This window comes from Camellia sinensis, chromosome 11 (genome assembly GCF_055761805.1).
Source record: "Camellia sinensis isolate YWXY chromosome 11, ASM5576180v1, whole genome shotgun sequence".
Lineage (NCBI taxonomy): Eukaryota > Viridiplantae > Streptophyta > Magnoliopsida > Ericales > Theaceae > Camellia > Camellia sinensis.
Genome location: NC_138971.1, coordinates 173,046,393 through 173,056,728, shown reverse-complemented (window position 1 = coordinate 173,056,728; position 10,336 = coordinate 173,046,393).

Below are 10,336 nucleotides of genomic sequence, written 5' to 3'. Positions count from 1 at the left end.
TTATTTTAGATTTTTTTTTAATATATAAATTATATTTTTGAAGATTTTTTATAAAAATAATTTAACAATCTTATCACTAACCATAGTGTATGAGATAAGTTAAAAAGGGTACTGCAATAACTATGCACAGATTGTATCTATAATTATTTGTATGAGGTGATTTTAAATGTTGATTAGGAAATTTTGACCAAATCAATAAATGCAGGCATCTGAAAAGACATGTGGATTGGAAAAAGTTAATAAATGCTGATCAGGGGATTTTGACCAAATCAATAAATGCTGAGTTTTTTTTTTTAAAAAAAAAATTTAGAAAATTCAGATTGAGATATTTAAATAAAAGTTAATAAATACTGAAGTTAATAATGCTATCTAACTATCTACAATCACATTTTTCTCATAATAAAAAAAAAATTTGAAAAAAAGAACCATTAAAATAGTAAATAAAAAGATTATTTAGAACTGTTGAACAAACTACAATCACATTTTTCTTTTTGTGAGGGTTTATGTTTATCTAACTTTAATCATATTAAAAAATCAAATTATAAAAAAAAAAAAAAACTTCAATCATACAAATCACAATTTTTTTAATGCTATCTAACTGCAATGACATTTTTTTCATAATAAAAAAAATAATTGAAAAAAATAACCATTAAAATTGTAAATAAAAAAGATTATTTAGAACTATTGAATAAACTACAATCACATTTTTCTTTTTGTGAGTGTTTATATTTATCCAACTTCAATCATATTAAAAAATAAAATTATAAACAAAAGGAGATAATTTCAATCATACAAATCACAATTTTTTTAATACTATCTAATCATCATCAATAATTAAAAAAATCAATCACAAATTAAGTCAATTGATAATTAAAAAGCACAATAATTTATTTTTCAAAAAACATAGTGAGTTAAAAAGATCAATTACAATTTTTTTTTTGGGGTCAAAATACAAACAAATCATCATCAATAATTGGTACATTATGTGACCCTAATGAGTACAAACCATTTTGTTTTTCAAAGAACACAGTGAGTTAAAAATCAAATCACAAATTAAGTGAATTGATAGTTAAAAAACTACAATAATTTTTTTTCAAAAAACACGGTGAGTTAAAAAAATCAATTACAATTTTTTTTTAAAAATACAATCTAATCATTATCAATAATTGGTACTTTAAAAATCAAATCAAATCACAAATATTTTTATGTTTTCTAATTACAATCATTTTTTTTCCATAAATAATTGTAAAGAAAAACCATTAAAATAGTAAATAAAAGATTAAATCACATTAAAAAAAAAAGAACCATTGAACAAACTACAATCATATCACATTTTTCCCATAAAAAAATAAATAAATAAATGAAAAAAAGAACCATTGACTAACTACAATCACATTAAAAAAAAAAGAACCATTGAACTAACTACAATTACATTTTTTTTCTTTGTAAGTGTTTATGTTTATCTAACTTCAATCATATTAAAAAAATTAAAATAGTAAACAAAAAGATTAAATAACATTTAAAAAAAAAATGAACTAACTACAACAATCATATTTAAAAAAAGAGCTATTACACAAACTACAATCACACCACATAATTTTAAATGAAAAAAAAGAGCTATTAAAAAAAAGAACTATTAAGCTAACTACAATCACATTAAAAAAAAAAGAATCATTCCACTAATTATAATCATATTTTTCTCTTTGTGAGGGTTTATATTTATCTAATTTCAATCATATTAAAAAATCAAAAATAAAATTAAAATAGTAAATAAAAAGATTAAATAACATTAAAAAAAAGGAGAAATTGGTCTAGCGTCCCTCTTCCACTTTTCGTAATGGAAGAGATCCATAAAATTATTTTTTGATGTCTAAGGTCCTAAACATATATCAGACAAATTTCAGTCAAACCCACCGCCATTCTTACCCACAACCACCGCCATTCTGATCACCATTTCCATTTCCATTCCTATTCCCACCACCTCTGCTTCGCTTCCAAACCACCGACACAGATTGAGTTTTACCGTCTCTACATTTATATCCTAAAGGCTGTCTCGAAATCGCAACGAAGTCGAAGATGAAGCCGGTGAATGTTGAGTCCGCTCCCGATCTCACTTCTCTTTCCACTGTTACGCGATCCGGAAGATGTGTCGGTGGAAAGGTTTAGAGAGGTTCTCGCGGAGCTTGATCGACGGAGAGAAGCTCTACGGCACAATCACAGTCACCGACGGACAGAGTTCTCAATCCATCCACAACCGATCAAGAGATCATTACGAATCCATCAGCCCGGGCCAAACCGCTTTGCTGACTGGCCCAGCTCGATCCATCTCAGCCTGCGACGGCTTCACCATCGACGTGGTTCTCAAGGATATCTTGTTATAAAGGATCAAGTAAATTTGAAGAGAATGAGTAGATAGTGATATCTTCGGTTTAGTATTTATATAGATTTTTGCTGCTCATTAGGATTTTATTGAGGCAACTAGGGAGCCTGGCATCACATTCTTGGCTGCTAAGTTTGATGCTATACTTGGACTTGGTTTTCAAGAGATATCAGTCTGGTAAGTTGATAAATATTTGTTGTTGATATTTCGATGATTGCTTGATTGTGTAATATTGGAAATTAAGGGAACCTGCTTGATTGGCATGTATGTAACATTTCTCTGGAAACTAAGGATTTTTTTTTTCTTCTCTGTACCTTTTGGTTCAACTGTTGAGATCTAGAAGCCTTGGATGTAAGTAAAAGACCATTTCTTTAACTACAGTCATGATTTTAGTATCAGATTACCCTTGGTATAAGAGTTTCTCTGGAGAGAAATTCTGAAGTCCAGAGAAATTTGGTTAAAACACAAACAAAGAATCTAGAGAAATTCAGAATTTCTCTGAAGAGAAATTCTCTGGATTGAATTTTCTCCATCAACCACTCCTCCAGTCAGTCAATGCATCAGAGAAATTCTATGAAGGATTGGGCTAGAAAAATTCTGAGAAAAATTGGACCAGAGAAATTCAAAATTTCTCTGGACTCAGCCAATGCATTAGAGAAATGTTGAGAAATTCTAGGAAGAATTTGGCCAGAGAGATTCTGAGAATAATACACTATCATAGTCTTTGCTATTTGTGTAACAATGTATGCTTCAGGTAATGCTCTTATCTAATCTTTCATTGCAACTCTATTCATCAATGAAATACCTATTTCACGCTTTTTAATTCTTAAATCAGTTTTGATCGACCATTATTGGCTCGATTGGCTCAACTTATCCATTATTATACTGGTTTTGTTTTTTATCCCCCCCAAATGGTCGTGTATCTTTTACATGGATTGGGTGGGTGATTTCAGAAGAAAAGAATATTGGATTGCTAAAAATGAGAGAAATTAGGGGAAATGAGAAGAAAAGTAGAGAAACTCATCCAGAGAAATTTGGTCCAGAGAAATTTCTCTGAGCCAGAATTTATCTGACCAATTTTCTCTAGACTGAAATTTCTCTGGACCAATTTTCTCTGGACTGAAATTTTTCTGGATCAAGGTTGAGGGACCTTAGACATTATGAAAATATTGTTGATGGATCTTAGACATTATGAAAATATTTGGTGTCCTTTATGCTATAAAATCATAATACCAGGGACCTTAAAAAAAAACCCCTAAAAAAAAACCATTGAACTAACTACAACAATCATATCAAAAAAAGAGCCATTGAACAAACTACAATCAGATCACATTTTTCCCAAAATAAAATAAATAAATGAAAAAAAAAGAACTATTAAACTAAGTACAATCACATTTTAAAAAAAAAAAAATCATTCAACTAATTATAATCACAATTTTCTCTTTGTGAGGGTTTATATTTATCTAACTTCAATCATATTAAAAAAATAAATTATAATTTTTTATTCGCTAGACAAATCACAAATATTTTTATGAGCTATCTAACTATAATATTAAAACAGTAAACAAAAGGAAAAGTCAAGAAGGAGAAAACAAAAAGAAAACTTACTGTTTGCATACGTGGTTACTAAAGTTGAGAGTGTAGAAGTGAGAAGTCAAGAAGGAAAAAACAAAAAGGAGACTCACTGTTTGCAATAGGCATGTGAAAAGTTAAAAAGGGTGTGTGTATTGGAGAAGTTAAAAAGACTTCGAAGAATTTAATAAGTGCTAAGTTTTTTTTTTCAAAAAAAAAATAAAAAAAAATTAACAAATTAAGGTTCAGATATTGAAACTCCCACAAAACTTGTGGGTTACAGATAGATATAAATAAATAGATAGGTATAGGTATAGACATAGATATTTATATTTGTTTTAAATTTTTTTAATATACAAATTATTTGTTTTGGAAAAGGTACTACAATAATTATGAGAGAAGTCAAAAAGTCTTATGGGTTGAGAGAAGTTAATAAATGCTGAGGTTAATTTTTTTGTTTAAAAAAAAAACAACAAATTAGAAAATTAGGATTGGCATATTGAAGCTTCCACAGGCCTTGGAAGTTAAAAACCCCTTTTGCTTAATATATAGTACTAACCTATCACCCGTGCTATGCACGGGATAATTATAGATATTTATATTTGTTTTAGATTTTTTTAAATATATAAATTATGTTTTTTAAGATTTTTTTCTTATCACTAACCACAATGTATTGGGGAAGTTGAAAAGGGTATTGCAGCAACTATACACGAATTGTATCTATAATTATTTGTATGAGGGGATTTTAAAAGTTGATCAGGAGATTTTTACCACATCAATAATTGCAGGCATGTGGAAAGATATGTGGATTGAAAAAAATTAATAAATGCTGATCAGGGGATTTTGACTAAATCAATAAATGCTGAGTTTTTTTTTTAAATAAAAAATTTTAAAAATTTAGATTGGGATATTGAAGCTCCCATAGGTCTTGGGGGTTAAAAACTCCATTTTGCTTGATATATAGTATAGATATAGATAGATAGATAGATATATCTTTTTATTTTTATTTTTGTGTGGTTTCTATTCGGGTATTTTTTTTTCAATTTATTTAAGATGGAGTTGTGGGTATCTTTTTTTTAAAATTTAATTTATCTGTGGTTTTCATTTGTTTTTAATTATTATTATTTATGTAAGTTATGATGTGAGTTAGATATGTGATAGACATGTGAGTTTTATTGATTTAAAGTTTATTTAGATAAACTTTAAAGATTTTTTTTTTTTAGTTTTTTAGTTTTTTTTGTTATGTTATAATATAATATATAAAATATAGGTAGATATCTACAACTTTAATAGAAAATATTATCTGATTTTTTGGGGAAGAGAAAATGAATACAAGTTTTAATATTTTTTTTTTGAAAATTTGTAAGAATGATTAGGAGGAAGAGATTATGAAATATTTTTGTTATTAAATAAATAAATCAGTCAATAGTTTTTTTTAATCTATTTTGTAAATTAAAAATCAATAATTTTGAAAAATTGATTAATTTGTCCCATTAAGTGATTTAAAATTTTGATAGATATACATAAAAAAAAATACATAATTATATTATTAAATCATAATTCAAATTTATATGTTATATCTTTTTGAGATCTATAACTAAATTCTTTTTTTTTTTTTTTTTTTTTTGTATGTAACCATAGTATATGGGAGAAATTGAAAAGGGTGTTGCAATAATTATGAGAGAAGTCAAAAGGAATTGTCGGTTGGGAGAAGTCAATAAATGCTGAGGTTGGGTTGGGAGAAGTTAATAAATGCTGAGTTTTTTTTTTTTTAAATCAAAAAATTAGAAAATTAGGATTAGAATATTGGAGCTCCCACAGGCCTTGGGGTTAAAACCTCATTTTGCTTAATATATAGTATAGATTAGCCTATCCCCGTGCTATGCACGAGAAAATTATAGATATTTATATTTATTTTAAATTTTTTTAATATATAAATTTTGTTTTTTAAAAAAATTTATAAAAATAATTTAACAATCTTATCACTAATCATAGTGTATGAGAGACGTTAAAAAGGGTACTGCAGTAACTATACACGGATTGTATCTACAATTATTTGTATAAGGGGATTTTAAATGTTAATCAGGGGATTTTGACCAAATCAATAAATGCAGGCATGTGGAAAGACATGTAGATTGAAAAAAGTTAATAAATGTTGATTAGGAAATTTTGACCAAATCAATAAATGCTGAGTTTTTCTTCTTCTTTTTTAATAAGAAATTTAGAAAATTCAGATTAGGATATTGAAGTTGGAGTTAAAAACCTCATTTTGCTTAATATATAGTATAGATATAGATATATACATAGATAGATATAGACGGGGCCCTTCAAATATTTAAAAATAAACAAATTATATTAATAATTCTTATAATTTAAGTGATGTGTCCATTCAACTCCCATAATTATAATTTTACTAATTTTAATTTTATTATAATGTTGTCCCTTCATTTTGCGCTTTAATATTTTGAATGGATATATAAGACATACAAAACTAGAATAATCAAAATAGAATTCAAAAAAATGCAAAAAAAATTATAAAATGGGATATTAATTATTAAATTACGTTTGCAAATAGATTAAGAGAGTTAAAAAGTTAAAAGAAAATATTCTTAAACACTTTAATTTTTGGATAAATTATAATAAATTCTCTTAAATTATGACTCATTTGCACTTTAGCACCTGAACTTCAAAACTCAATAGTTAACCTCTTCAAAATATTATCTTATTACAATTAACTCTTTTTGTTAGAATTCTAATTTATATTAAAAAATATTATTGTTCAAATCCTTATAGTTTAGGAGGATATAATTTTTTTTATAAAATTTAAAACAAAAAAATCAAAAAAATTAAGAGCTATTAATAATTTGAATACATGTATTTAAAACAAATTATATTTAGACCAACAATATTATAAGACATCATTATGACACATGTGAATATTAATCTTATTCTAATTGTAGTAATATAATTTGAAAAAAAATTTAAAATTTAAAATTTATTTTATAATTTAATAAATGATGCAAAATTTAAGGAATGAATATTGATCTCATTCCAATTATAGTAACATAATTTAAGTAAGAATCCAAATTTAAAATTTTATTTTAAGAATATAAAATTAATTTATAGACTAATCATATCGTAACACGTATTAACAAAAAAAATAAACAAAATAAAATAAAATGAGAAAAAAGAATTACAACTTTCAACCTTAATGAAATTACAATAGTTTACAATTATAATAGTATATAGATATATGGATAAATCATGTAATATTTCATTATTTAAAATTTATATATTACGGAATAAATCAATATAATATTAAATTCAAATTGATGTAATGCTTTCCATATATAATGCCCCTTAAATTTGAATTTTGAAATAGATTCGTATATTTTATATTTTATATATTTTATATACTTTCCAGAAAATAGTTTTCAGAAAATTCTATTTTTTTTATTTTTCGTATTAATTTAATGTTTTCAATGAATTTTTTTTAATATTTTATACATTTTTTTAAATATTTAGACACACCTAACATAAATACTCTTAAAAAGTATAATATTTGTGATTTTTTTTAAAAAAATACCCTAAATACCAAAAAATATGAAAATTCAATATATTTTTTGTATTTTTGTATATTTATTAATTTTTAAAAATATTTTCTCACATATATTTTACTGTTTAGATACATCTAAGTAAGGTGCATCTAAAAAGTAAAAAAATTGCTTAAAATTTTTAAAATATTCACTTAATACAAAAAAAATACGAAAAACAAAAAATCCAGTTTTCAAAAAACTGAAGTCAAAAAACTAAAACCAAATATGTTGAATCATTATTTATTTATTTTTTTGCTTGAATGAGAGCTATAGAGGATTTTTTTAATTATTTAAAATCAAAAAATTAGAAATTTTAATTTCAGATATTGAAGCTGCCACAAGACTTATTATTAGGAACCTTCTTTTACTTATATAATATATAGATAGATAAATAGATTTAATAAGAGTTAATATTTGTTTTAGATATTTTTTTAATATACAAATTATTTTTTTTAGATTTTTTATAAAAATAATTTAATAATGCCATCACTAATCATAATGTATGATAGAAGTTGAGAGAAGTAAAAAAGTTTTGTGGGTTTGGAGGAGTCAATAAATACTGAGGTTTTTTTTTTAAATAAAAAAAAAATTAATATTAAGATATTGGAGCTCCCACAAAACTTATAGGTTAGAAACTCCACTTTCTTTATATAATATATATAGATAGATAGATAGATAGATATACATGGGGCCCTTCAAATATTTAAAAATAAACAAATTATATTAATAATTCTTATAGTTTAAGTGATGTGTCCATTTAACTCTCATAATTATAATTTTACTAATTTTAATTTTATTATAATGTTGTCCCTTCATTTTGCGCTTTAATATTTTGAATGGATAAGTAAGACATACAAAACTAGAATAATCAGAATTCAAAAAAATGCAAAAAAAATTATAAAATGAGATATTAATTATTAAATTACGTTTGCAAATAGATTAAGAGAGTTAAAAAGTTAAAAAAAATTATTCTTAAACACTTTAATTTTTGGATAAATTATAATAAATTCTCTTAAATTGTGACTCATTTGCACTTTAGCAACTGAACTTCAAAACTCAATAGTTAACCTCTTCAAAATATTATCTTATTACAAATAACTCTTTTTGTTAATATTCTATTAAAATTTACTGAAAATTAGATTAAATTTTAGAATATTAATATCTGTTATTGATTGTTTCACTACAACAAGTTGGGTCATGAATGACGATTTTTTTTTTGTCTCCAAAGAACTAATTTTGTCACTATAGATATTTGTGAGGAAATATTTTCGTCACCAATTTCGTCATTGAATGTTTGTCACTAAAAACCACCGTGACGAAAAATAATTTCGTCACCAATGAAATTACTTCAGTGACGAAATTTTTTGTCACCAATAAAACAAGATTTTGTCGCCAAAAATTCTCATTTTCGTCACCAAATAATTATTCAGTACCATATTTATAATTTTAGTTGACGAATAAATTTGTCACACATGTTGATCATTGATGAGGAAACAATTTCGTCACAGTAAATGTGACAAAATTTATTGTCTCCAAAAGTCAAATGGGTGACGAAATATATTTCATTGCAATAATTTATATACGTGACGAAATTTTTAGTCACCAAACAACAAAATCAATGAAAACTTTCATATATAATTTGCAATAAATTTTGTCACAAAAAATATTTATTAGTGACGAATAATCACTTTGTCATAATAACAAGTACAAATGACGAAACAAATTCGTCACTAAACTTGTTCCATATTTTATATTTCAATTTAAATTATTACTTTACAAATATCCCTGCTCATATCCTAATAGCTTTTTAAATGTACTAAGAAATCCATTAGCTATTATACACCACTCCACAAAAAAATTCACTAAACAATTATATTATAACTCAAAATATATCCATCAAATAACTTTAATAATAATACATTAAGTATAACAAAAAAAAATTATCAAAGCAAATCCCAAAGTGAACTAATGTGGAGTTCACAAAAAAAAAAAAAAAATCAACATTCAATCTTGATTTGCAACTACAACTAAGTATTAGTTCAGTAAAAAAAATAATTCAACACTTGATCTTGATTTGCAAGTATGCTTCCAAATGTCATTAAAAACCAATTTGCAAAGAAAATAAACAAGAAAAACATTAACATATTATCAATTACATTGTATAGACCTCTCTATCCATGTCAATACAAATTGTGTACACAATGAGTCAAACTTAACAACCAGAAGTTTCTTTGTACATAGCAAACTCCTCTTAATCACATCACTAACTTAGAGCAACTCCAACACTGCCTAGCAAAAATACACGAGAGTAAACACATAATTTTGTCTCTACTTTGAAAAAAGTTCATTTCCATGCTGTAACTGTATCCTATGTATTAGTGATAGTCAATTTTCTTGTCTTACTAAATATAACAATAAAAATAATAATAGTAATCAATATAGTATTTGTCAGAAAGTGTTAATAGTCAAACTGCTTATAGTTAAATTAGACTCTCCATACCATTTAGCAACCCACTATAGTCTTAGCAGCACGGACACAAATAAACAATGTCCATGTAGAACACTACTTCAATACCTACACTGGGACACACCTAGAGACTTGAGATACTTCTTGAGTGTGTACATTATTTAAATATACTTTGCAACTTTGGGGCCTCGGCTAACACTTACTCAAACACAAGGCCAACAATCGTAGCCATACGAACAGCCTTATTAAAAGGATGAACATACCCAAAAGCACCCAACCATTTATTCAAATAAATAGATAAAAGAAGAAATGCAAGACACT